Consider the following 27,164-nt stretch of genomic DNA (forward strand, 5'->3'; position numbering starts at 1 on the left):
GTTTGTCCACAGTGGAGACTAATCTGTCTCCACCATGGTCAAACTTCTTCAATGGCCCTGGGCAATTTGCCTAATTTGGATGGGTGGATAAGTAGTCATACCTAGAGGTAAGGATCAGTAAAATTATTCAAATGTGAGGGGATCAACCTATGTTTTCTTTAAAATATTCAAACTTTGGGATATTCGTTTTGTAAAGAAGCTTAAAATATTCTATGTAACAGTCCTGGGCCCTGCTAATGTAGCCCTGTAGCAGAGAGTAGAATGCATTGACAGGAACCACCATCACAGCACTTCATGACAAGGCTTTTCTAAAGGACTGCCTGCCTGCTGGTCATTTAAAAATCTGGTGGGCTGTCCTCCCACCAGGGCAACAAAAACATTTACTTCATTGCTCTGAGGAAACTATGGGCTGTCCACCAGGATTTAAAATAGGCCCCATTCGTTAACCAACGTTTTCAACTCTTTTCATTCTAGGGAATCAAAGATGCAAAACAAATAGCAACTAAGAAGAAATAACACATTCAATATGACCTACTTTGTTACACACTCAGGTCAGAATCAAATGAGCTATTTAAGTGATCAACCTTGCAATGGGCAATCAAGGGACCACTATGATGATTCACAGTCATTGGTCAGCCACAGCAAAGGTCTGATTTCTCAAGCTCACAGTGAGCAGATGGAGCAACCTGGAATCCCAGATGTTTCACCTGGTGCATCACATAATAGTTTCTTTTAATGTTTCAGAATGGGTCATATTTACCTAAAGTCTGTGATATTTTAAGAAATGTCCTCCAATATTAGTAGCTCCACGCATAATTTTTCATTACAGTGTTCTAATTTTGCATTTTTATCATAATTTCACACTGCAAAAATGACATATAATTCTCATGATTGCTCCTTTGGCTTTGCTCAGCCTTTTCTTCTGGATTTTGGAGGGAAATCATCACTCTTCATTTGTCTGCAATCATTGCAGCTTCATCCACCATTGGAATCTTTACCTTTCTTGCAAAAGCAAATAAGTTAATTGTAAAATGATTGCTGTTGGCAGGCACTAATGTTTTTGATCCTTTCTGTTTGTTTTTTTCTTCTTTTTGTTTGGTTGTTGCATGATGGCCTGGAGTTTGGAGCAGTGGGTGCAGGCAGGATGAGAATGTAAGGGCAATGGAACTTTTGGGATGGTGAATGCTTGGGGCTATATTTATTTCCTTTGTTTCCTTTTGTTTTTGTGAATGTTCTCAGATTTTATTGTGATCTGTAGTTCTTATTTTAGGGACACGTGGAGCGACTTCATACCAAAGTTAAGTTATCTTTTTTGTCTGCATGTACCTGTTGGTGCTATGGTGGGGTGGCTTCAGAAGTCCATGCCCATCTGGCCAGACATTTCCCTTTGTTCTCAGCCACCTACTTCCTCATGTGTTTTCCCACCATTTTGTATGTGTGTGAAGTGTTTGATTAATGCGCATTTTCTGCAACTTTTAAACTTCTTTGGCAGGTGTAATTGTTACCTATGTTTGTCTGTGTTTTCTCTATTCTGCTGCCATGTTGCTGTGCTATTATTGTATTTTTGTTCATGATCTTATTGTTACTTGTGAGAAACTGAGTTTCTGATGGGGGGGCTGGAAGGAGCAAAACCCCTTCTCAAGCAACAACAACAATCATTGTCAGGGTGAACCACAAGAGTCACTAAATTAACCACTACTTAACCCTCAAGTAGCTTGGCACAAAAGCAGCCAAACATAACTTAGAGGCAATTTGTAAAGTATTTATGCATCACATGAACAGTCATAAAGTGAAAAGACAACACAAGAAAAACCTTGCAACAATCTAGAAGCATAGAGTAAATATTATGAAATAAAAAATACTAAAATTACTAGATGTCAAGAATCCAATCAGTGGAACTGGAAATGTGCAATAAAAAAATTGTAAGTAAAAATATCACCAAAAAGTGCAAAGCTCCAACTGTGGTTATCTGGTTGTTACCGATGGGAACACAGGCACAAGTTCAGACTGACTGTGATGTTGTGTGGGCCAGGTACAGGGCTGAGTTCGGCCTGCTGGACAGAGTACCTGGTTGTACTTGGGCTGAGGTGCAAGAGCCTGCTTTGTGATGCGTCGGTTCCTATGGGGCTGTCGACTGGGAGCTGCAAGGTGCTGCACTGACTTGCATCACACTGTTGATTAGCCATTTTAGTTATAGCTCCATGCATGTTATTTTAGCACACTAGGCCTGCCGCCGTGCACTTTAACCTAGATATATTTTATTCAGCTTTGTTTATTATTTTAGCACTAGACACATTTGCGGTCTTGTTTTATTTTTCTCTATCTAGCTGTTCTTTGCCTAGGCCAGCACTGTGTTCTTAAACAAGACATTTCTTTCACTCAGTGCTTCTCTCAAGGCTGCAGTAAGATAGGTTGCCGGTAAACATGGTAAATGTTAGTCTCTGGTAGTCATCAAAATATACACATCCTTACATAGGGACATTTTCTCAGAACATCACCTGTTTTTTTATAAAAACACTTCTCTGTCCCATACACGTTGGAGATTCCAGCCATGTGACCACGACTGTAGCTGATTGCTGAATGCTTCGCTACAGCTGCTTATGCAGACTTCAGGCCTTTGCTCAAGTATGGGGGATGATGCCTTCCGACGGGGAATCTGAAGGGCAGAACTAGAGCTTAACATGCTGTGCTCTAATATAGCCTAGGTAGGAATTAGTCTATTGATTCTAGTGGCAATCAATATATATAGATAGCAATATTTATATGCTTTACTCTCCTTGTCACAATTTAAATCCTGTCAAGCTTTATCGTCCTGGTTATTGCAGTACATGTTTTATTGTCTAAGATGCAGTTGCTTCAATAAAACCTTATTGAAGCATATACTGCCTTTGTTTGTCCTTGTATATGTGAGACTAATGTAACTGAGAGAAACAGATGAGATCTGAGTGACCATGATTTCCCTGAGGAGTCAATTGCATCATGCATTCAGATGCCCAATCATCCCTGCTCTTGGGTAGACACTGCTAGTTATCCGTAGCAAAACCCGTATTGGGGCGACAGGTGTCACCTGTAGTGGGTTAAGACTCAGTTTCCCACACCACAGGCGATTCTGCCGCTCAAATCCAGTAATCTCTTAGAATCATGAGAGCCTACACGACATGACGCTGCCAAAGTTTGGTCAGACTTTAACTTTTACTATTGCGGAGACGTCCGTGGTATTGAGGATTTCCTCCTCAGCTAAGTAGAGAGTACCTAACTAATGGTGTAGGTTGTTCAAGCTTGAACCATTAAAAGGCTAACTCCCATTTGGTGTGCTTAGCACTGAACAAATTTGCCATTCATTATAGCGAATCCACAACAGGTAGCAATTGCAGTCAATATACGACCCCCCTCATCATTATACACCTGCAAACGTACCTGCACAATACAGGGCATATGCATATCTACAAATACCTCTATCTTATCAAGAACTTAATAATTGTCCTGATGGTGCCCTACCCCACACAATTTTACATGTTAGGATAGGTCTTCTAAGTAATGTTGGTCCTACCTGGTCTTTATTGTCCACCTTTACACCACATCCTGCTGCAGCGAACGGTAGCTGAAGTCTGACGCTTATATGCTGACGTGACAGCAATATACAGATGATTAGTACAGTTTGTAATGCAAACATTAACCAAAAACCCAGCACGTTCTGCTCCGGCGCAACCACCTGCAGTAACACCAGGTATTATTCCTGTGATTGTACAGTCGATCATGGGTAAAGTACCCGCCAAACGAGAAGAAATTCTGTTTTGGTTGGCTCAAAAAACAAATGCACTGGAAGCAGTATTTACCATATGGGACCTCAGGATAAACACAGAATATCACCTATGTGCTTGCCATTTGGGATGGTTCCCTGTAGATAATTGTAATACACGGGGCACGGTATTTGTCACGCTCTTTACTACCACACACAGTACACCGACACTTGCCAATTTACCGGAAGTGTTGAAACAAATTCAGGATGAATACGGGGATGCCTTAGCCCTGGACTTAGGAATGCAATTAATGGGCAATTTTGCCACAGTATCCTCAATTATATTAAGTAACCTTAAAGGGGAAGTGGTCGTTCTAGCAGTGCACATGTGGCTCCCTGACGTTCCTCCACAGGATCAAGAACGAGAGCTGTCAAACTTTGTTGCGGAGACCTATTCTAGTATTGGTCGAGATAGTCTGGGGGCCAGACCAACAAAACCACAATTTCAGGGTAAATCTAATAAAGATTCTACCAAGCAAGCTCCTGAGGGTACTAAGAAACACTGGGATAAAAAGCAACAAACACCCAAAAAAGAAAGGGGAGAATCTCCGCAACCGAGACCCCACAGAATAGATATAATTTCAGAAATAGACATAATAGAAAAACGCCTGACAGATATCAATATACTGATACATGCCAATCTCGTTCCTTTCAGTACTCATTGGAAAAACGCAGTAAGAGAGGTGGGCGGTCAAAGTGAAGAACTGAGTATGTGAAACCGTGACAGGAATCACAACGCTCAACAGAAGTTTCTGTTAAACAAGAAGAGAAACTTCCCCAACAAAAACCACAATTCAAAAAGAAAAAGGTGGCAGCAGTTGCAGTTCGACAAGCCACTCAAGAAGAGGAATCTCTTGAAGAACAAGAAGTGGGCACTAGTGCTATTAGACAGTGTGGGAGAGGTTTCAATAGTTCGCAGAAGCAACTGATGACTTCCTACAAGTACAAACTGCTGACATGCGTGTCTCCACGCCTGATAAGGTGTACAAAGTAGCGCTATAGTTAGAAGGAGACAGAGAGCGCACAATAGATGCAAACTTTTGGAACCGCGTCGTAAACATATATGATATTTTTCTGGCCGAAAAGGATTTTCCACCTGAATTTGTCTGTACTTGCCTATACGGGGAAAATGTTATTAAACCTTCTTTCTCGCCCCTTGTTGCCAAGGAGCCCACTGAATCCTACGCCATTGATTGAGCATTGCCACAGGCACCCGTGTTATATTGGTGGCCAGGTCTATATAAACAAGCCAAGCAGTATGTCCTTTGTTGTGACATCTGCCAACAAATTAGGGGTTCCACCGCCAAACGTCTACCGCAGACACCCCTCCTAATTTCTAACAAACCATTGCAATGTGTCTACATGGACCTTTGTGGTCCCCTAACACTGAATAGTGCATACAAATTTTAGAACCGGTTGCGACCTGAGTGACCATGACTTACCTGGGGAGTGCTAAGATGTCATGCGCTCGACTGCCCAATTTTCTCTCCCATTTGGGAGCCAACCTACCAGAAGTGCTTAAACAAATTCAAGATAAATACGGGGCTGCCCCGGCCCTAGATTTAGGAATGCAACTGATGGGCAACTTTGCCACAGTTTCTTAAATTATCCTATGTATCCTTAAATGGGAAGCAGTTGCACTTGCAGTGCGCATGCGTCTTCGTGACGTTCCGCAATAAGATCAGGAGCGAGAACTGCCTAAAATAATAGCAGAAACATATTCCAGTATCGGTCGAGATAGCCTTAGGACTAGACCACAAAAACCTCAATTTCAGGGTAAAATTAATAAAGACAATACTAAACAACAACCTGAGGGTAATAAGAAACGCTGGGAGAAAAAACAACAAATGCCTAAAAAAGAAAGGTGAGAATTTCCACGTACTGAGACCCCGCAGAATAGGTATAATCTCAGAAATAGAGAGAATATCAAAACGTCTGATAGATATCAATATACTGATACACGCCAATCTCGTTCCTTTCAGGACTCATCGGAAAAGAGAAATGAGAGAGGTGGGCGATCAGAGCGGAGACCAGAGTACGTGAAACCGAGACAGGAATCACAATGCTCTTCGGAGGTTTCTGTTAAAAAGGAAGAGAAACCAGTACAACAAAAACAACAATTTAAAAGGAAAAAAGTGACAGCTGTCTCAGTTAGACATGCCACTCAGGAAGAGGGTTCCCTTGAAGAACAAGAAATGGGCTCTAGCACTGCTAGACAGCGCAGCAGAGGTCACAATAGTTCGCCGGAATCTCGTAGAGCATCTGGAGGTGAAAGCAACTGATGACTTCATACAAGTAGAAACAGCAGATATGCGTGTCTCCGAACCCGATAGGGTGTATAGAGTAACTCTACCATTAGAAGGAGACATTGAACACACCATACACGCAATCTTCTAAGATCGTGTAGTTAAAATATATGACATTCTGTTGGCCGAACAAGATTGGCCGTCTTGTTTTGTCCGGACTTGCCCACATGGAGAGGAGGTTATTAAACCTTCCTTTTCGCCTCTTGTTCCAGAGGAACTCGCTGAGTCCTATTCTATAGAATGGGATCTAGCACAAGCACCTGCGTTATATAGAAATCACGTAGGGTGGGATAGGGATTCTCCGTACCATGTAATTCCCATTAAAGGTGAACCTCATCCACAACCGCAGTATCCAATAAAACATGAAGCAAGGGCATTGGTGAGAGAGATACTTACACAATTAGAATACCAGGTGGTGATTTAACCCTGTGTCTCACCTATTAATAACCCCTTATTCCCTGTAGCTAAACCGGACCATTCATACAGAATAGTCTTAGACTACAGACATTTAAACGGACATAAACATACAAATGCTATACAGAATTCGCATAGCACTGCACTAATGAGCAATATTGAGCGGAAAAAATATAAACAACTTTAGATATCTCTAATGGATTCTTCTGCCAGAATATAGCGTCTGAAAGCAGAGATTTAACCAGCTTTAGCGCACTAGGCTCCCAGAAAAAAATTCTGTTGTTTGCCTCAAGGGTATAAGAACAGCCCTGGACTGTTTGCAGCTCGTGTGACTGCTATTTTACATGAGATAGACCCTGAAGCATTGTCATACGTGGACGATATATATCTCATGGATGACGAGTTACTACAACATTTAAGATGAGTAGCCCGCATTGTTGTAGGGTTTGCCGAACTCGGCTACAAATTTAATTTAAAAGAATCAAAAATTGCCTTCCTCAGTGTCCTGTTCCTGAGATATGAGCTGTCGAATGAAGGGAAGAGCCCAGTGCCACAATATTTAGAAAAATGTGCACAATTGCAACCACTGAATACGATTACAAAAACTACAATCATTGTTGGGTTTTCTAAATTTTGGCAGAACTTACATTCCTGATTATGCTACACGCATAAAACCTTTACATGAATTTATACGTCCTGATTTTTCAAGCAAATACTGGACAATTGAACACACACATACTCTTCGAGAGTTACAAGCAGACATGCTAGCAGCAAAACACTTACACACACAGGACAATAAGACACATTTGGTCATCAGGGTGATAGCTGGGGCCATTGGTTTTACATATGTCACCTTTAATGAAGGTGAGACAGTCCTGATTTCATACAAATCACACCTGTATTCCGCTGCAGAACAACGCTTTGCACCCACGGAGAAAATTCTCACTGCTGTTCAGATGGCTGTTATTAATGAAAGACCTTTTGCCCAAGCAAAACGCATCACTGTTGTTTCTCCTATTCCAGCCCTTGAGGCTGTTACAAAAGCTAGCGTCCCGAAGGCAAAAGCACTTCATCCACATTGGATACAATGGGCTAAGTCTTTAACAGCCACTGATGTAGACTACATCTTCGACCCGAAGTTACAAACTCAAGAATTTCTACAATATGAAGTAGAATATCCAGTTCCCGCTGACACCTTGCCTATTGATCAATATCATGTAGTCATGTACACCGATGGCTCAGCGCAACCAGCGATTGGAACCAAACATCAATATTCTGCTGCATGTGCGGTCGTGAGCGGCTATATGGAGGGGGAGAAATTCTGTCCCCAACATACCTATACACAGACCTTAGGGGATTGCACAGCACAATTGGCTGAGCTAAAGGCTCTACTAATGGCACTAGAACACACAGATCTGACACAGTTTACACTGATTGTTTGTGATTCTTATTATTTCATCAAGTCTTTTAATGAATACCTGCATTACTGGTGCTTGAATGGGTTCAGAGATTTGAAAGGCAACACCATAAAACACAGACTCCTGTGGGGGAAGGTAGCAGATCGGAAAGAGGCACTACCCAAAGTCCATGTTGTGCATACACTTGGACACCAGCGCTTTGGGATACACGTTGCTGGGAATACTTTGGCTGATGAAGCCGCAAAGTCGGCAGTGGCAGTTGCCACTGTAGCTGCAGTGACTCGTTCGAGTTCCAAACCGGACACAGACATTATGGCTGCCATAAAAGCTACGGTTGATGGTACGCCTTATACTAAAGGATTTCCTAATAAATATCAATACTTGATGGGAAGTATGCTGAACGCTGAAGTAAAAATTCCAGGCGTACGCGACATCCCCAATAAAGATGTAAGATCAGAATTGATTAAAGCAGCGCATGATGGGGTGGCATCTGCACATGCTGGCCTGGCTGCTACAATTTCACTCTTGCAGGCCCGTTATTGGTGGCCTGGTCTCTATAAAGAGACTAAGCAGTATGTCCTTTGTTTTGACATCTGTCAACAAATTAAAGTTTCCACAGCTAAGCGCCCACCGCAGACACCCCTCTTAATCTCAAATAGACCATTACAATGTGTGTACTTGGATCATTGTGGTCCATTAACACCCGATAGTGCATACAAATATATACTAGTCGCTGTTGATTCTTGCTTCAGATTTGTGTGGGTGTGTCCACAACGCTCGGCTGACGCTCGGACTGTTATTAAAGATTTGCGAGTCTTTGTCGGTACATATGGAGTTGCGGCATTCCATTTGGACCAGGGCCCTGCTTTTGCCTCAAGAGCATTCAGGGACACCATGGCTTCATTGGGGGTCAGCTCCAGTACTCGTCTCCATTTCATCCAGAGGGAAATTCTGTTGTGGAGCGATCAAACTGCGATTTAAAGCAATCCTTAACGGCCAGAGTCTTAGGTACGGGTCGTAGTTGGCTAACCAACCTGTATGGAGTTCAGAGAGCACTAAATAACCAGCCTAGAAGGTCCCTGGGGATTGTAATTCATATGAGTGCTTGTTTGGAACACGAATGTTTGTTCCGGATCTTGATGGTCCTGGTGTATAGGCGGCGGAAACACCTTTTGATATAAATGATTGTGTCACTCTTTTACATGAATTACAGCAGTTCCGTGAAGATAACTCTTCTAAAAGTGCTGCCTCCACAGGAATTAAGAATGTGCCAGTAACACCTACAGGCTGGATTCCCAGAGTTGGGGATTTTGTGCGTGAAAAGGTTGCAGTGAAAAAATAATTTGGCCCTTCTTATCGAGCACCAGTCCCTGTGTTGGGGATACACGGTACCAGAACTGTTATTCTACCACCATTGCCAGGTGCCAAAGAAAACTGCTTTGTTTCAATTGACAATGTCAAGCTACAACATGTGGCCGATTCTACACAGCCGACCAAGAGGAACATCCAGTAGTTCCCGAATCCCTCTCACTACTGGAGAAAAAGTTCTGCTTCAAGTTGTTTATACCAGCACTGATGCCTCTCCGAGCTTGGGAGGGTGGATGATGATGACCTTGCATTGGTTCCACTAACAACAAGCGACTTAGAAACATTTGATCAAGTCACTATTACTACAAACGAGACGGATGGTGCTATCTACAGTGTACCACCACAGTAAACACCAACTCCTCCAATGACTACGGCAACGCCTTTTGCACGAACTGCGTCTGGTTACTTTGCCGACTACAACGACGGTCTATCGGACTCATTTGCCTCTTCGACTGCTGAACTGTCCGGTGCACGTAAGCTGATACATTGGCTTAAAGATACGTATTTCATTTTTCCATGGAACTATGTGTGGCTTTCCTTGACTGTCCTAGCCTTTTTTCTTTGAATTGGGTTTGTTATTACCTTTTTTCTGTTAATACATGGTAATTTTCTTCCCGAGAGATCAGCGGTTGAACAGGTGGAGGAGGTATTGAATCCACATTTTTCATCACATAAGGTTCGAAGAGACTTGTCCTTTGTGAACATTTCTGCAGTGCCAATTCTGGATGGGATTGTGTGGGATAAAGTAATGATTGATATATATGGTCCCACTGAAATAATTCAAATACTGTATGTGTTAAAGTTATCTATGAACGATATAGTAAAACCAGGCATTGTATCTGATGATTGGGAAGTGAAAACAGTTGATTCAATGATGACAGAATTGCAATATTATACTGTCTATGAAAACGAAGATGTTTACTAGTTTAAAGACAATTATGGTGACATGTTTTGCTATAATTATTATGGGCACTACCTCATACATAAAGCGAGCAGTCCAAAAACGATATTTGATTATGTACAATGGGAACATTGGCCAACACCCCCGCAAGGGAGTTCAAAAACTTACTTTGAAAAATGTGCATATTTTTCTGGGCATCATCAAAAAAATGCTGAGTCATATTATTTTAAGATAATTCCGACTAGGGATAAACAAATGTTCACCAACACAAAATTTATATATTTGGACTCCTTTGTTTCCCGGTTATCAATTGAAGGTTATGAATGCTGGTCAAAAGATTTTTATTTGAAAAGTGTTTGGGGAACAAAAAATTGCCAAACCAAGGGTAAAGAAACATTGTTTAGAGCATGTCTCATCCCAGTCCAAATGATTTTTTTTAATGAAACAGTACAACAGACCAGTTGCTTAGGCTTAGCAACACTTAGAGAATTAAACTTTCCCAGTATACCTGCCCCTGCAAAATTTAATAATTGGCAAAAGTACACGAATGCTACTTTTAGTGAGCTTAATGAGTGGGTCCAGAATGGTACGTTTAATGCTTCACTAACACGTCCAGACGGGTGGTTATTGTGGCCAATAGATACCAACGGGTGTCATCAACGTTTTGTCACCTCCTCGGGGGGTTTCCGAACGAGTAGGTCAGCCCCTCGCTATATATCACCAGAACATGCTGAAATAATTGCAACATACAGTGTAGGAAAATTGTGCCAACAGTGGGTAAAATCATCCTCTCTAGATGCGGTTAAGACACACCTCAGTCTCCTGTCAAACGACACTGACTTACAAGATTTTTTGTCAGGCCCAAAGATACCACGTAGGAAGCGTTTCTTCTATGAGGTATACAATGAAATATGGAAACTTTCCCAAAAAGAGGCTGCAGCCCGTTTAAGGCAGATAGATCAGGAAAATCTGAAAAAGGCATTACCTGTTGTGGATAATGGGATTCACACCTTCTCCGACCGGATATGCACAATTAACAACATTGTTTCTTTTGCTATAGACATTATACGATCAGATATGTCTTCTTTATATCATGGACAGAGTCAGAGCAGGTCCATTATGCAGTTGGGTTGGACACTTCAGACAGTGAAGGCGGGTTGCGTTCCGTAGCAGCACATCAGTGCCAGGGAAATATTTTTTTCCTTTAATTTGACGCGACAACAACAACTAATGGCTAAAAAGGAAGCAACTTATGTCATGCTTAACATCGAAAAGATAGAAAGATTGGCTTTTACCGTGGCCGAGATTCCTTTAGCAGAGTGGTTGATACACGGGGTTATTAATCTGCCTATTTCTACATTACAATTCACTTCTTGTTTGAAACATGTTCCGGTAGACAGATATAAAAAGTTGGGAGATGGTTACATCCATGAGGTGTGGAGCTTCCCTTCTCGTACAAATGCCTCAATGGTATGAAAGATGTCTTTCTTAGCGGCTGTGAATTAGAGACTTCAGTCAGCCATTCGATGATTTGTAAACAGCTGTCCTTGCATGGGGCGTGTAACTTGGCTTGCTATCTGAAGGGAGTTCCAGTCCCCTTGATTAAATGCATGTTCCAGGTGCTTTCAAACGGCAGCTACATCCTCCTCAATAGTGAAGACTTAGTGGCATGCGGGCCGGAATAGTTTACGTTGTTTCAGTCACTAAGGTTGTTACATGCTGCGGGAACATGTTGTTTCCCCCCACTAAAATTAGGGAGGTAGCAGATATTTGGCCTCACATTGCTACTTCCAAGGTGAATTTTGACAAGTTAAGTAGACTGAAGGCTTTATTGTTTCAGAAGCATGTGGCCCTTACATCTGCACGCGAGACCTATGCACTTCAGGTGGCAAGGTCATCGGTAGAAATACAGTCCCTGTTAAATACAAACTTTCCAAGACACTTTGGTGAACTCGTGGGATGTATATTTAATGCGTCCAGCACGGCTGGATTAGCACATTTTTTCAAAGCTGTTGGTATTGGTTTTGTTCACACCTTTTCCTCCATATTTGGTTTAATACCTTCGGCTATTCATTCAATTTTCAGAAGCATTTTGGGGGGATTTCCGATAACTTTGGCTTTATTAGCCGGCATTTTGCTGTTGTTTTTCCGCAATGGCTGTCCTGCTGCAACAAGGACAAATGAGGGCACTCCCGTCAGCGCAGCTGTGTCGTGAACGCAAGATGCAGCACTTTGAAGCAACACTCCTGGAACATTTTGGGTGTGACTGGTCTCTGTCATTCAGACTGGTTTTGGATTGTGTGCAGCCCGTGTTTCGGTGCTGTTGGTGCTCTTTTGTACAGGCACTAGGAGTTTGTCTCTCACAGCCTCGCCCCTCAGTGATTTATGCTGATCTGTTGATGTTCTCATTGAGGGTTCATTACCAGACATGCGCGCTGCGGCTGCGTTTGCTCAGAGAAGCCAATTACGAGCTACCCTTCCTGGAGGAAGTTATCATTCACTCGTTCACAGGCACTACACAGGATGCCACCTTGGTTGACGCTGGGGCTATGGAACACACCTGCTCCTTGATAGTTTTTGGCATGGATTTACTGGTTTTGTCATCTGCCGAGGTGGAGAATCTCCTGCTTTCCATGACTGATGCTTGATTCGGAACAGTCCTAAATTGGCATTTTCCTTTGAATTCGGCTTTTGGCCGCATGCTCATTTTAAGATTGCCAAATAGTATGCTTGTGTGTCCTCTTAACTTGTTAAAATTGAGTAGGGTTTTACATACATTTTAGTTTAGGGCATTTTAGCTTAGGCTTAAACCACTTTCTACCGACAAGGGGAGGGTGTAGTGTAGCTATTTTTAATATAGCTTCATGCACGTTAGTTTAGCATACTAGGCCACTGTGCACTTTGCCCTAGATATATTTTATTCGACTTCGCACTGTTATTTTACAATAACCAGTTTTACGGTCTTGTTTTAATTTCTTCTATCACACTGTTTAGCTTAGTTCAGCACTGTGTTCTCAAATAATGCATTCTTGATCGCCCTGTGCTTCAGTCAAGGCTGCAGTCTGGTACATTGCCGGTATACGTGGTAGAGGTTTAGTCTCAAGTATTCGTAGAAAATACACATCCTTACGTAGGGACATTTTCTTCGAAAATCTGCGTATTAGTTATAAAAACACTTCCTAGTCCTAGTACACGTCAAGAGGGAGATTCCGGCCAGGAACCTACAACTAGATGCTGAATGCCCCATTGCAGATGATGATGCAGATTACAGGCCTTTGCTCAGGCATGAGGGTTGATGTCCTCCTGGGGGAACCTGAAAGGCAGGCTTAGAGCTTCACATGCTGTGCTCGAAATATAACTTAGAGAGAAAATAATCTATCGGCACTATGATAGCCTTATTCTTCTGCTTCACTTTCATTGTTACTATTTTAATCCTACTGTGTTGTGTGGTTCTGGTTATTGCAGCTCACGCTTTGCTATCTAAAATGCAGTTGTTGTATTAAACCAATCTTTAAAACTTAAACTGCCTTTGGCATTTATATATGAGACCGTACTGTGTATATGAGAACCGGTTGTGACCTGAGTGACCACGACTTCCCTGGGAAGTGCTAAGATGTCATGCGCTCGGCTGCCCAATTGTCTCTCCCATTTGGGAGAGATGAGGCACTGCTAGTTAGCCAGAGCAAAACCCGGATTTAGAGTGACAAGGGTCTTCCACCTTGGGTCAGACTTAGTCCCCCACACTGTGAACGATCTTGCCGCTCAAAATCCAGTAATCTCATTAAGATAATGAGAGCCTACGCGACAACCCCAAAGACTATTTTTAATTACACACAATGGGAACATTGTCCAACTCCACCACAAGGGAGTTCTAAAACATATTCTGAAAAGTTTGCATATTTTTCAGGGCACAACGTTCAAAATTCTTAATCATAATATTTTAAATTGCCATCAATGGAAAATGTACATATATTATTGACAGATACAAAATTCATTTCTCCTGATTCCTTTGTTTCCCGGTTGGCTAAAGAGGGCTATGAATATTGGCTGAATCGATTGACTGGAAAAGTGTGTGGGGAACTAGAAATTGGCAAATAAGGGGGAAGGAAGCTTTATTCCAAGCATGCGTGATACCTGTTCAAATTATATTTTTATATGAAACTTTAAAACAATCAAGTTGTTTAGGCTTAGCAAAGATTAAGGAATTGAATGCGCCCAGCATCCCTGCCCCTGCAAAATTTCACCAATGGCAAAAATATGTAAATGTAACAGAAGATCAGTTCGATGAATGGGTCCAGAATGGCATGTTTAATGCTTCACTGTCACACCCTGGTGGGTGGTTATTGCGGCCAATAGATACCAATGGGTGTCATAAATGTTTTATAAACTCCACAGGGTTTTTTAGAACTAGTAGGCAGGACCCTCACTATGTATCATCCGAACATGGAGGTATAGTAACAACATACAGTGTAGGGAAACTATGCCAGCAATGGTTGAAGAGTTCCTCACTAGATGCTGTTAGGGATTACCTCAGTCTCTTGTATAATAACACTGACTTACAGGACTTCCTCCTAGGCCCCAGAAAACAGCGCAGAAAGCGCTTCTTATATGAAGCATATAATAAAATTTGGAAGCTTTCCCAACAAGAAGCTGCTGCCAGGTTAAGCCAAATAGATCAGGAAAATTTACAGAAGGCATTAGCTGTTGTAGATAATGGGATTAATACTCTTTCCGACTGGATATACAACTTAAACAACATTGTTTCTTCTATATTAGACATAATACAAAGTGATATGTCTTCCTTACACCATGGACAAAGTCAACTAAGGTCCATAATGCAGTAGGGCTGGACATTTCAAACATTGAAGGCAGGTCCCGTTCCCTGGCAATACGTTAACGCAAAGGACATATTTTCTAAATTTAACTTAACGCAACAACAACAACTAATGGCTAAGAAAGAAGCAACTTAAGTCATGTTAACCATCGAAAAGTTGCCTTTTACTGTGGCTGAAATACCATCTGCTGGATGGTTAATACACGGGTCATTAATCTGCCTAGTTCAACACTTCAATTCACATACTGTTTAAAACACATTCTGGTAGAAAGATATGAAAGGCTGAGAGATAGTTACATCTATGAGGTGTGGGAGCTGCCCTTCTCGTACAAATATCTCAGTGGCATGAAAGAGGTCTTTCGTAGCGGTAGGGAATGCAAGACTTCTGTCAGCCATTCAATGGTTTGGAAACAGCTGTCCTTGCACGGGGCATGTAATGCTTCGCCAGCGAACTTGGCTTGTTATCTGAAGTTCCAGTCCCCTTGATTAGACCTGCGGTCCGGGTGCTTTCAAATGGCAGCTATGTTCTCCTCAATAGTAAAGACTGTTGTCGGATGCGAGCCGGAATAGTTTATGTTGTTTGGGTCTCTTAGATTGTTACATGCTGCGGGAAAGTACTCTTTCCTCCCACTAGACAAAGAGGAGTAGCTGACATTTGGTCACATATTGCTACTTCTAATGTGAATTTCGACAAGTTGAGCAGACTCAAGGCTTTATTGTTCCAAAAACATGTGGCGTTCACACCTACATGCGAGACCTACGCACTTCAGGAGGCAAGCTCATCAGTAGAGATACAGTCCCTTTTAAGTACCAACTTTCTGAGACACTTTGGTGAGCTCATGGGAGGAATATTTAATGCATCCAGTACTACCGAAATCGAAAATTTCTTTAAGGCTGTTGGTTCTGGTTTCGTTCACACCTTCTCCTCTATATTCGGTTTAATACCATCAGCCATCCACTCAATATTCTCCAGTATTTTGGGGGGATTTCCAATAACTTTGGCTATGCAGCCCATGTTTCGGTGCCTCTGGTGCTCATTCAAACACGCACTGAAGGTTTGTCTTTCTACGCAGCGATTGCTTTCATCGGACGCTGATCTGTTGATGTTCTCGCTGAGGGCTCATTATCAGACATGCATGTTGAGGGTGCGTTTGCTACGGGAAGCTGCTTATGAGTTGACCTTCAAGGAGGATGCAGCTCTAAACTTAATATTGGGCAAACCACAGAATGCTGCTGCCTTAGCTGAAGCTCAGGCTATGGAACACAAATGCTCCTTGGTTCTTCTTGGCAATGCATTTCCTCCTTCAGCACCTGCTGAAGTGGAAGATTTCCTGTCTTCAATTGTCCCGGATTCGACTGGCAACTTCCAAAATGACTATGACTCTTGAAATGTGGCCTTTTTCATGCCACAAGTTAACATTTTAAACTGTCATTCCATATATGCTCTTGGGGATTAAAACTCACTCCAGCGGAGGCCCACAGAATTACACAGTCAGGTCCAGTTTGTTAAGTTCAGCTGGGCAGATACAGTATTTGTCTTTGGAGCTTGCTATGTCTCTGTAGCTTACTCAGATTGCAAGCCAGCTAACCTTGGAGTCATTCTGGAGATCCTGGGTTCAAGGAGAAGTTCCAGGGCCACAGGGCAGTTCTTTCAGCAGCAGGGCAGTCCTTCCAGCAGCAGAGCATCAGAACAGTCCTTCTTCTGAGTCTTCCTCAGGTCCAGAAGTGATATGATGAGTGGCTCAGGAGGTCCAATACGTATATCTGGTGCTAGTCTTTGAGGTTCAGAGGAGAGGGTTTCCCTATACTACCTCTACATCACGTTCTGGAAAATTCTTTCCTTCCCCTATCAAGACTCCAAATATTTTATGGTGACAGAAGGCTGGTGTGAAGTCCCTTTGTGTGTGTGCTGGAGGATGCCCTTTTAAATGTTAGTGGGACAGGGATCAGCTCCTCCTCACCCATCCTGAATGAAAGGCCCATCCTTCCAACACATAGTCCCACTTTATCTAACTATCCAGGAGGAATATACAAAGACCAACTGCTAAGCTAGTCAGTCATGTGCAGGGCCAGCTTTAGCGCTGGTGACGCCCGGTGTGACAATGTTTGTTGGTGCCCCTAATGATTATCTTTGCCGCAGATTCCCTCACTATCACCCTTTAACAGTGCCCTCAAGTCACTAGTACCACTCCCTCTCAGATGCATTTTGTAGAGCAACTCATACCAGTGTAGAGTGTCAGGACACTTTACATCACAAACACATTACCCAGAGGCAAATCAATCACACATGCAGAATTTAATGTATAGGGAATGTTACATAAGGCAGAGGACTGCAAGGTGTAGGAGTCAGGTCATCCATTCTGGTAGACAGTATAATTTAAGAGTGCTTGATCTGGATAAGCACAAGCTCAGAATTTATAAATTACCACCATAGTTAAGGATTGTCTTTACTAACAAGAATTAATTTCTATCCAAATGAACCCTTTTTGCAACAATAGGTAATGAAAGGCTGGGGAAAAAGTATAAAAGTATAATGTTCTAACCTATATCTTGCAGTTTCCACACAGCTCTTTGATGACAGTTTCTAGCTCACTGATCTATGTTATGATTCTCTCAGACAAAAGCAGTAAACCACTGACCTATTTAGAATATATGCACATTATGATTTGCATGGTACTCATTATTTGCGGCAGACATATTAACCCTCTGCACTACTTTATGATGAGTTAAAAATTCCACTAGACAAAACTCAATCTCTCTCTAACAGGTCCATAAATCGCCAGAGTTATATTGACATTTTAATTGTTGCCTGAAAATTGCAGGAGTCAAGGATCGTGGCAGAAGGTGCTTTTAAAACCACCAATCACCCTAACTTCCATTTATCTATATCTGCACCATTACACCTTTCTTTTAATAACATAAAAAATATGTTCTTTAAAGAAATACTTACCTGTGTGGTAAACAAACACATTGTAAATTAGGTAATAAAGGTAAAGCAAACTACACTTTGGGGCATGTTTACAAGAAAGTGGTGCATCGGTCCCGATGCGACACTTTTCTCGCGTCAATCCTGCCCCACCTAAGGACACCATGGTTGCATTCCATTTAAAATACGGTGCACCATGTCAGTTGTTAGGACAATAGAGTCAAAATGTTTGATGTAATTGTGGCACTTTGCTGCGCTAGCATGAGAAATGTTCACCCTAGTGCAGCAAAGCACCTGGAGGGCCATTGACTAAAATGGGTACTTCATTTTAACGCCTGCACCTAGCAGGCGTTAAAAATAATGGAAAACATGGCGCAGTGAAATGTTGTAAATTTCACTGTACCATTTTTTCGAACCTCCCTGCGTTGGAATGTCCCCTTGCATATATTATTACTGGTTCAGGCATAATGTGGCGCAAGAGTTTACAAAGTGGCGGAATGCAAGTATTGTGCCACTTTGTAAATAGGCCTCCTTAACGCTGCCTTAACATTAAAAGAATGACGCTAGGGCAGCTCATGGTGGTGCTAGGGGCTTGTAAATATGCCCCTATGTACTTACTTGTGTGGTGAAGACCGCATGGTTAAGGTCATCCTTGGTTAAGTGGTACCACACTTTGGTAAAAAATGGCGTCTCTTGTGCATGTGTATTTCTGCTATTTTTTAGCACAAAATGCATCTTTCTGTCAAGTTCAGAATGCAGCAGACGCATTTCGTGTAATTTGGCATAATCTTTTCCCAATATTATGCTTTTGAAAACTAGCTCTTAAATATCGAGATATGCACCAAATACAACATAAATAGAGGAAAAAATGAGTAAATCTCGGAAATAAAGTTATCTTTGTGTTGAATATTGTGTGTGAGTTTAGTGAGTGAAAAATATTTAACATTGATGGCCCGACCACAAAAAAGTTTGAAATACAGAAAGCATAGCAATTGTATTTAGAAGACTGAACAAGTCATACTGTTCAGGATGAAGCAACCTACCCTGGATATGTAAACAGGACTGTCACTTAACATGCTCTTCTAATTTGCCCCACTCTGAAATAATGATTTAGAGTATGTTTGCGAGCAGGCTGGTTTGTGTTCCAGACAACATTCCAATTATTTTTGGAGGGATATCAGGATGGCCTTGTTGCCGGTGATGTTGCATTTTAATTAAAACCCCTGGGAGTTCTCCCTTTAAAAAACTGAAATTCAAACATTTGGAAGAGTCTGCACAGTTACAGTTTGCAAAGAAGATTTTAAGAATAGTTTACTCATACATTGGAGACCCTCCCGCAGGCACAAAAGTGATGTTACGAAGTGTGCATTTTGTGTAGTGGAAGAGGGTTGCGTTGCCTAATCTAAATATTCTTCAGGTTCTGGACATAAAATGAATATCTATGTACTGTTAGAATATATGGTGGGTGAATCTTGCTGTAGTCTTTTTGAAGCAATGGCCAAAAAACATGAATGTCGAATGCAAGGTCAAGCTGGTTTAGAAAGTTCCTTATCTATTTCAGATTTGCTGCTGACAAGAGCAAAACGTTCTATGCGAATGATAGTCTATAGCAGTTTGAAAAGTGCATGCATAATTTTTTATTCAAAAAATCCTAAAAAGAAATGTATAGTTGAAAAAAGTGCTGGACACCTAAAAAAGAAAATATAACTTTAATTAATTTTTGCTGCAATTCTATATGTACTTCTTCTAAACTGCACCAAATACCTAACAATTAATTTTCTATACCGGAATACGTGTTCATAAAAAGAGGTGACTTGCCACCTGCATGTCTCAATTTGGGCTCCTTTAGGAATTGCAGCCATCACAGCAATGGTGAGCTGCTGTGGTCACAAGACAAGCATGTCTGTGATTGCTTTTAACCCTATCTCTGCATGTGATGGCTAATGGCCGAAACACACACACCATCCCTGGTGCGGGCCACGACCATTGGCCGACGCCAGGCAGAGGTTTTAAAAAAACACACCATTGCTTTGATTTTTATTTAAAACCCCCTGGAGAGACACAGAAGAGCTTCTGTGTCTCTCCTCCACCCCTTCCACTCACCCATCTGGATCACCAGCGTGAAAGGATGTAGTGATAGGGATGTGGCAAGGTGAAGTAAAAGTGTGTTTTTTTAATTGTTTTTTTCAGTGTCTTCAGAGAACCTACTGATTGAGGAAAGAAGTGATGGTAAGGTGATTGACATTTACTGTTGCACACATCACACACAACACCCACCAGCAATTTTCTGACCATATCTGCCTTCTACGTAGGCTAGAGTTTTAGAGGGACAGTTTAACCAATAGCAGAGATGGTGTCTCATTGAATGAATGCTGCTGAAGCCATAACATGGGTTATAGAGGACAGCTCTGAGGCAAGATCAGAGACTGAGACAGCAGATGAGACAGCATCTGAGGGAGAGGACAATGGAGCAGAATCTGGGAGTGAATTTTCAGTGGGTGGAGTCCCATCCGATAACTCCCCTTCCAGTGATTCTGAGGGAGACGATGAGGACAGTCGTGCTGTCCCTTCGCTAACAGTCTGTGCAGCGGGACAAAAGCGGGTTAGCCCAACTCAGAGAGCAGGTGCGTGTGGTGGTAAGCACAGAGAGAGTTCTCTCTTTAGCCCCAAATTCCAACTTTTACTGGTGTTGCTGGATGTAAAGTTGGTGCAGCCAACTTTTTGCCAGTTGAATATATCCATCTCTTTTTGGATGTTAACTTCCTTCAGCAAATTGTGCAACAAACAAATTTGCTTGCTGAACAATTTTGAGAGAGCATTGTGGCACTCTAGGGTCCTGTTCTAGGGTTTGCCAGTGAACTCCCACTTTTCTGGCTGAGTTGAATATATTTTTGGGCCTTAAGCTCAAAATGGAGTTAGTGCAGAAACCCACCTTTCAGTCTTACTGGACGACTCACATGGTTTGGGTAACCCCCATCTTCGCATCATATATGAGCAGAGATCATTTTTGCTATTGCAGCACATGCCACATTTCAATGACAATTCTGCTGCATTGCCCTGGGACCATCCAGACAATGACAGGTTGTCCAAAATTTGTCCTGTCATAGAACATTTGTCTGTCAGGCTTCCAGACCTCTATACTCCTGAAAAGAATATAGCAATCGATTAGTCTTTGATCCTGTACAAAGGGTGGCTGGTGTTCAGGCAGTACGTTGCAAGCTCACTATGGCATCAAGCTGTACATGTTGTGTGAGAGCTCTTCTGGCCATGTGTACTGATTTAGAGTATACAGGGGAGGAATCCATGCTAAACCCTGTAGGTTGCCCTCCCATGTTAGGGGTCTCCGGGAAGGTTGCATGGGAGCTGGTCCAGCCACTATTTCACAAAGTCCCTCAAGAACTTCCATTGACCTTTTTGTGATCCATTCCTGTTACGGGCACTAGACCCAGGCACGCCATTGGGGTAGCGTTTTTATAGGGACTAGTTGGGGAGCACTAGGTGGTAAGATGTTTGTGGATCCATGCATATTCCTGTAGTTTACTTCACAGAAATGCAAGGAAAATAGGCCCTCATTACGACCCTGGCAGTAGGTGATAAAGTGGCGATACTACTGCCAAATTATGACCATGGCGGTGATATCTCCCATAGACAGCCAATGTACCACACCAACTGCCAGGGCTGAAACAACAGTCACCACGGCGGTAGCCGACAAAAGCCAGGTGGAAGACAAAGTTCCACCCACCATATTTTGACAGGAAACCGTCACCCTTTTGGGGGCGGTACCAACGCCAACAAAAGCCTGGCAGAAACAGAGCTCAGAATTGAAAGGACTCACCATTGGGGACACAGGGAAGAACCACACCACCATGGAACCCGAACTGGAAGTTTTCCCGATGATCTTCTATGTTATGCTCCACCTGGAACACCAATGCCCATGAAGATGACGACGGTGAGTACAGACGCCTACCACACAAGGGAGGGTGGGAGGAAAAAGAGATTGACACACGCACAACACACACCCGACACACACACACCATGCACACAACCAGCTGCACTACAAAAACAATTTGTCCCTGAAAATCAGCAGAATAATGCAAGGACAACAGGAATTGATTAAAGTGATTGTAATCAGATCAACATCAAAATGAATAAGTTGACTTGAAAATGAAACAGATATGTACACGTATACAAAAAAGGGACACTACCCAATCCAAACTTCAAAGGGCACACATGGCCCACAGAGCACAGTCAATGGCCCAACTCAAAACCTGAGCATATCTGGATAGAACACTGGAGGGGCATCAGTTTGCAAATAGGCAGGCACCTCAGGGGGTGAGGGGGCACTGCAGCCGGATACGGGAACAAGCCCACTGGCTCTGGTTGGGACAACATGCCCACTGCTTTGTCCTGGGGTGTGCAAGGCCACAGTGTCTCAAGTGGGTGACTTGCCCACTGGTTCTGGAGGGGGCAACATGCCCATTGCTTTGTCCTGGGGAGTGCAAGGCCACAGTCTCTTATGTTTGTGTCCTGCCCACTGGTTCTGGAGGAGGCAGCCTGCACAATAGCCCCTGGAGGGTGGACTACATATCGTTCGCTGGTGATGATGGCTGCATGGTGGTGGTGGTTGGGGGAGACTCCTGGGCAGCCCCTGCACTCACTGATGGCTGAACATCCACGCCTGGCAATGGGGGCCCGTGTCAGATGGTGGTGGTGGCGGTGTTAGCCTGACAGCTTCTGCTGGCATAGAGTGCATCTTCTTCTTCTGTTCATGGGTCCGGATCCCTTACCCATACTGGCAGGGATGGGCACTACCCCTCTCTGCCTGGTGGTGCAGGCTCCTTCCCCTTCCTCACAGCTAGTGCAGGCTCCTTCCTCACATCTGGTGCAGGCTCCTTCCCCTTCCTCACAGCTGGCGCAGGCTCCTTCTCCTTCCTCACAGCTGGTGCAGGATTCTTCCCTTTCATCCAGGTGGTGCAGGCACCTTCCCCTTCAGTGTTGTAGGTCTTGTGTCCTCACCACCATGAGTAGGTGGTGCTACCACTGTCCCTGTGGACTGTTTTGGCTGAGATGCTAGACTGTGTCCTTGGTACCCTGCCCATACGTGCAGGACGGGGGTTGTGAGGGGTAGGGAAGAGGTCACTTTGGGAAAGGAAAAGATTTTTAGGGACGTTGGGGTGGGAAGAGGGAGGAGTAATGGGAGTGAGGATAGGGGAGTGGCTGTTGGAGGTGTATGTCTCCTGGATTTGGGTGCAGGTGAATGGGCTGTATGGTGTTGTGAGGTGGGTGGCTGTTGGGTGTCTGAGTACTTGCGTTTGTGTCCTTTGGGGGGGGGACAAGGTGGGAGAGGACACAGGGGACGAATGCATGGATGTTGTGGAGGTGTCTGCCATTGAGGTGTGTGTTCTGCTTGGTGTGGTGATGCTGGTAGTGAATGCTGATGTAGTACATGCAGGTGTAAGTGTGGACGTAACTGGGTGGGAGGTGGAGGTGGATGTTGTCGTGTCAGCAACAGTATGGTGTTTGTGTGAGTGCCTGTGCGATGAAGTTTGGTGCTTGTGTTTTCCTGTGAGGCTCTTGGGTGTTGTCATGTGTGCATGCTCGTCTGTTTGTGTCCTCGGGATCTGTTGGGGTTGAGGAGAATGGGACTGGGAAGTTGGAGGGGGGACAGTGGAAACAGGGGCAATAGCCGCCATCAGTAAGGAGGCCAGAGCCTGAATCGATCTCTGTTCGACCGCCAATCCACTGTGAAAGCCCTCCAGGAATGCATTGCTGCATCTGGGATGCTAGCCCCTGGATGGCATTCACAATGGTTGATTGCCCAACAGACATGGATCTCATGAGGTCAATAGCGTCCTCACTCAGGGCAGCAGGGCTGACTGGGGCAGGGCCTAAGGTGCCTGGGGCGAAGGAGATGCCCACACTCCTGGGTGAGGGGCTACTAGGAGTGTGGCGGCTGTACCTGCAGTTGGGGTGGTCAAAGAGGTGTTCGCCACCACTAGGGAGCTCCCTTCAGAGGAGGTATCAGAGTCTGTGTTCTCCCCTCCAGTCTCTGCCGTGGTGCTCCCCTCCATCCCACTGGTTCCCTCGGCGCCAGTGGACTCTGCCTCAAGGGTCCTGTGGGATGCAGCTCTCTCTGTCACCGGTGCCTCTGCTCCTCCGCCAGATGATTCTAATGCACATAAGGACAGGATGACAAAACAAGAAAGGGGGGAGAGAGACAAAGGGCACACTGGGTCAATGATTGCACCAACACCACTGTTGGCATACACAGCACCCTCACACGCAGGGAACAGGCCTACCCATTATGCATTGCACTACCAGTGATATGGCTAGTCACCAAGGCATGAGGAGGAGCACACACCACCAACTGCAGTACACCTGGGACTCACGCATTCCTGCCTAGAAGTGAATAATAACAAGCTAGGATACCTGTATTTGCCATGCAACCCTTACCCTTCATAGGACCTACGCTGCTATGTCTGGCTTGCCCTTAGGGGCACCGTCTAACACACAATCACCACCCGGATCCCACCCCACCAAGCCATAAGTTGTAATGACACCCACTGTACTCACCCCCTTGTGGCTGCTGTGATGCCCTCAAGCGCCCATCCAGCTCCGGGTAGGCCATTGCCAGTATGCGGGCAATCCGGGTGGTCAAGGTCCGAAGGGCACCCCTTCCTCATTGCGAGGCCATCCCCAGCTGGGCCTCCACGGTCTTCCGTGCCCAGCGTCTCAGGTCCTCCCACCGTTTGTGACAAAGGGTGTTCTGCCTATCATAGACCGCCAGGGTCCTCACGTTCTTCACGATGGCATGCCATAATCCTTTTTTTGATGGGCACCGACCTGCAGAGGTAATACAGACAGGAGAACACCATTAAACGAACAGTCCAGACTGTCACACACATGGCCCACCATAACCGATCACATCAACATTGCAAAACACATAGGCCAGCTCACAACATGTTCACCACCAAAAGGAAATCCAACCACCCCTCACCCCCCACCCACCCTTACACGATGCTTTCACACGGAACTCCATACATTCATGCCACATGCATTGTGCCCACAGTGTACTCACCTGTTGGTCTGGAGGCCCATAAAGCTGTCCGTACTGGGGTAGGACCCCATCCACCAGTCTCTCCAACTCCTCCAAAGTGAAGGCTGGAGCCTTTTTACCGGTCACACGGGCCATGGTAGGTTCCAGATACAGGTCACAGCAGCACATGCAATGTAGGTCCTCTCCTGTGTAAGGTCAGGAAACAAGTGAGGAATGTGAAATAAAATGGCGGTCTTGTCCGCGGTGGTGTGTGCAGTCATGGCCGGCGTTCATCCCCATTGGCCACTGTCCCAATAGGGCCGAATATTATCCAATGAGGAATTGCACATCGGTTCATAACCGCCTACCGCCATGGCGCACAACATAGTCAGAATTACCTCACTTCCACCTGTCCCTCCACACAGGACAGGCGGTCGCCATTTCAAGGGGGGTGAACAGGCCTATCGATAATTGATATGTCACAGGATAAAAAGCACATACTTATAAAGTCCACTGTCCCAAAACATGATTGCACGATGTGGACTGCTGTTGTGGTATAGTTGATCCAATTAAGACAGCCTACTCCCTCTTGTGTCCCTTAGATACTTACAGCTGCGGATAAATAGGAGATGGAGACATAACCCCATGTACAGATGCCTGGTGGACTTAGCTACACTTGAGGACAGACACATAATAATCACCTATAGCTGGACAGGGACACAATCACAGAGCTGTGTGCCCAGTTGGAGCCTGACCTGACATCAGCTATCCGTCATCCCACTGAGATCCCCCCTCTTGTGCAAGTTCTATCACTGCTTCATTTCCTGGCAACTGGTTCTTTCCAAGTGAGAGTGGGCTTGGCAGCAGCAATGTCATAGCCGCTGTTCTCAATAGTGCTGGCAAGAGTCTTGTCCACCATGATGAAACACATGTGAAGCTACATTGCTTTCCCCCAGGTGGAAGATTTGGGCACTGTGAAGGATGGGTTTTATGCAATGTGACATATCCCCAATATAATTGAGGCGATTGGCGGAACACATACACATATTGTGTTTGCCTCCCCCCGGCAAAATGAACAGATGTACAGGAATTGTAAGAGTTTCCACTCTATGAATGTGCAGATGGTGTGCCTGGCGGACCAGTACATCTCCCATGTCAACGCTAAGTATCCTGGGTCGGAGCATGATGCCTTTGTGCTGAGGAATAGCAGCATCCCAAATGTGATGGCCCAACTACAGAGGCACAGGGTGTGGCTTATAAGTGAGCCTTGGTCCCCACCCAGTGTATGTTGGTTTGTAGAAAGAGGAAAAACCACGCCACATCGCAGATTCGTAGAATTGTCAATTTATTCTTCTGTGGTATATCAGAGAAGACATCACCTGACCCAGTGAGACAAATGGGCCAACACAGTTCTCATATTCTGAAAAACAACAGCCAACACATGTTTCATCAGAAATGACTTTTTCAGGGCTGTGAACATAATGGTATACAGATGGAATACATCAGTCACATGTATTACATATATTACATGTATTACATGTATAATCAAATACTACAATGCCTGGTGTGAACTGGAATAGAAATGAGAATTGTGAGTAAAGAGAGAGGCCCGATGCCACAAGTTGGTGATAGGCCCTATTCAGACCACGAACATATGAATAACAAATCTACGATGCCATTGAAAGTAGAAACATTCTGGTGATTGATGCAAAGATTTCCTTGGCACCAATGTGCCAGTACCAACATGCATGGTATGTGATGACAAGCAGGGAACAGTGATATATATGTAGTCTAAAAATAATAATAAGTGAACAGTGATGCATGCAACGTGTTAAGATTCCAAAAGCATTCGGTGTCAAGTTGAGTATAGAAGTGAAAGATTGTGAAAGATGCATAAGCCTAGGAAAAAGAGAATCAGACATACCTCCAAACTTTTGGAAGTATCAAGTTGTAATGTCAAGCTCTGATGGGTATTACAATTTGTCAAGTAGAGTGAGGTAAAAAAGTCCAAAGACCATGATAAGCCTAAAAATGGAGAAAAAAAAACGGGCCATGAATGAGAAGTGATAAGGTATAGTTTGTGAGGTACAATCAAAAGGCCATACATACCGTATGTTGGTGTATGCCTATGCTGTTGGCCAAATAGGATAGTGTGTTGCTAA

The sequence above is a fragment of the Pleurodeles waltl genome, chromosome 5, assembly GCF_031143425.1.
Source record: "Pleurodeles waltl isolate 20211129_DDA chromosome 5, aPleWal1.hap1.20221129, whole genome shotgun sequence".
In the NCBI taxonomy this organism is placed as follows: Eukaryota; Metazoa; Chordata; class Amphibia; order Caudata; family Salamandridae; genus Pleurodeles; species Pleurodeles waltl.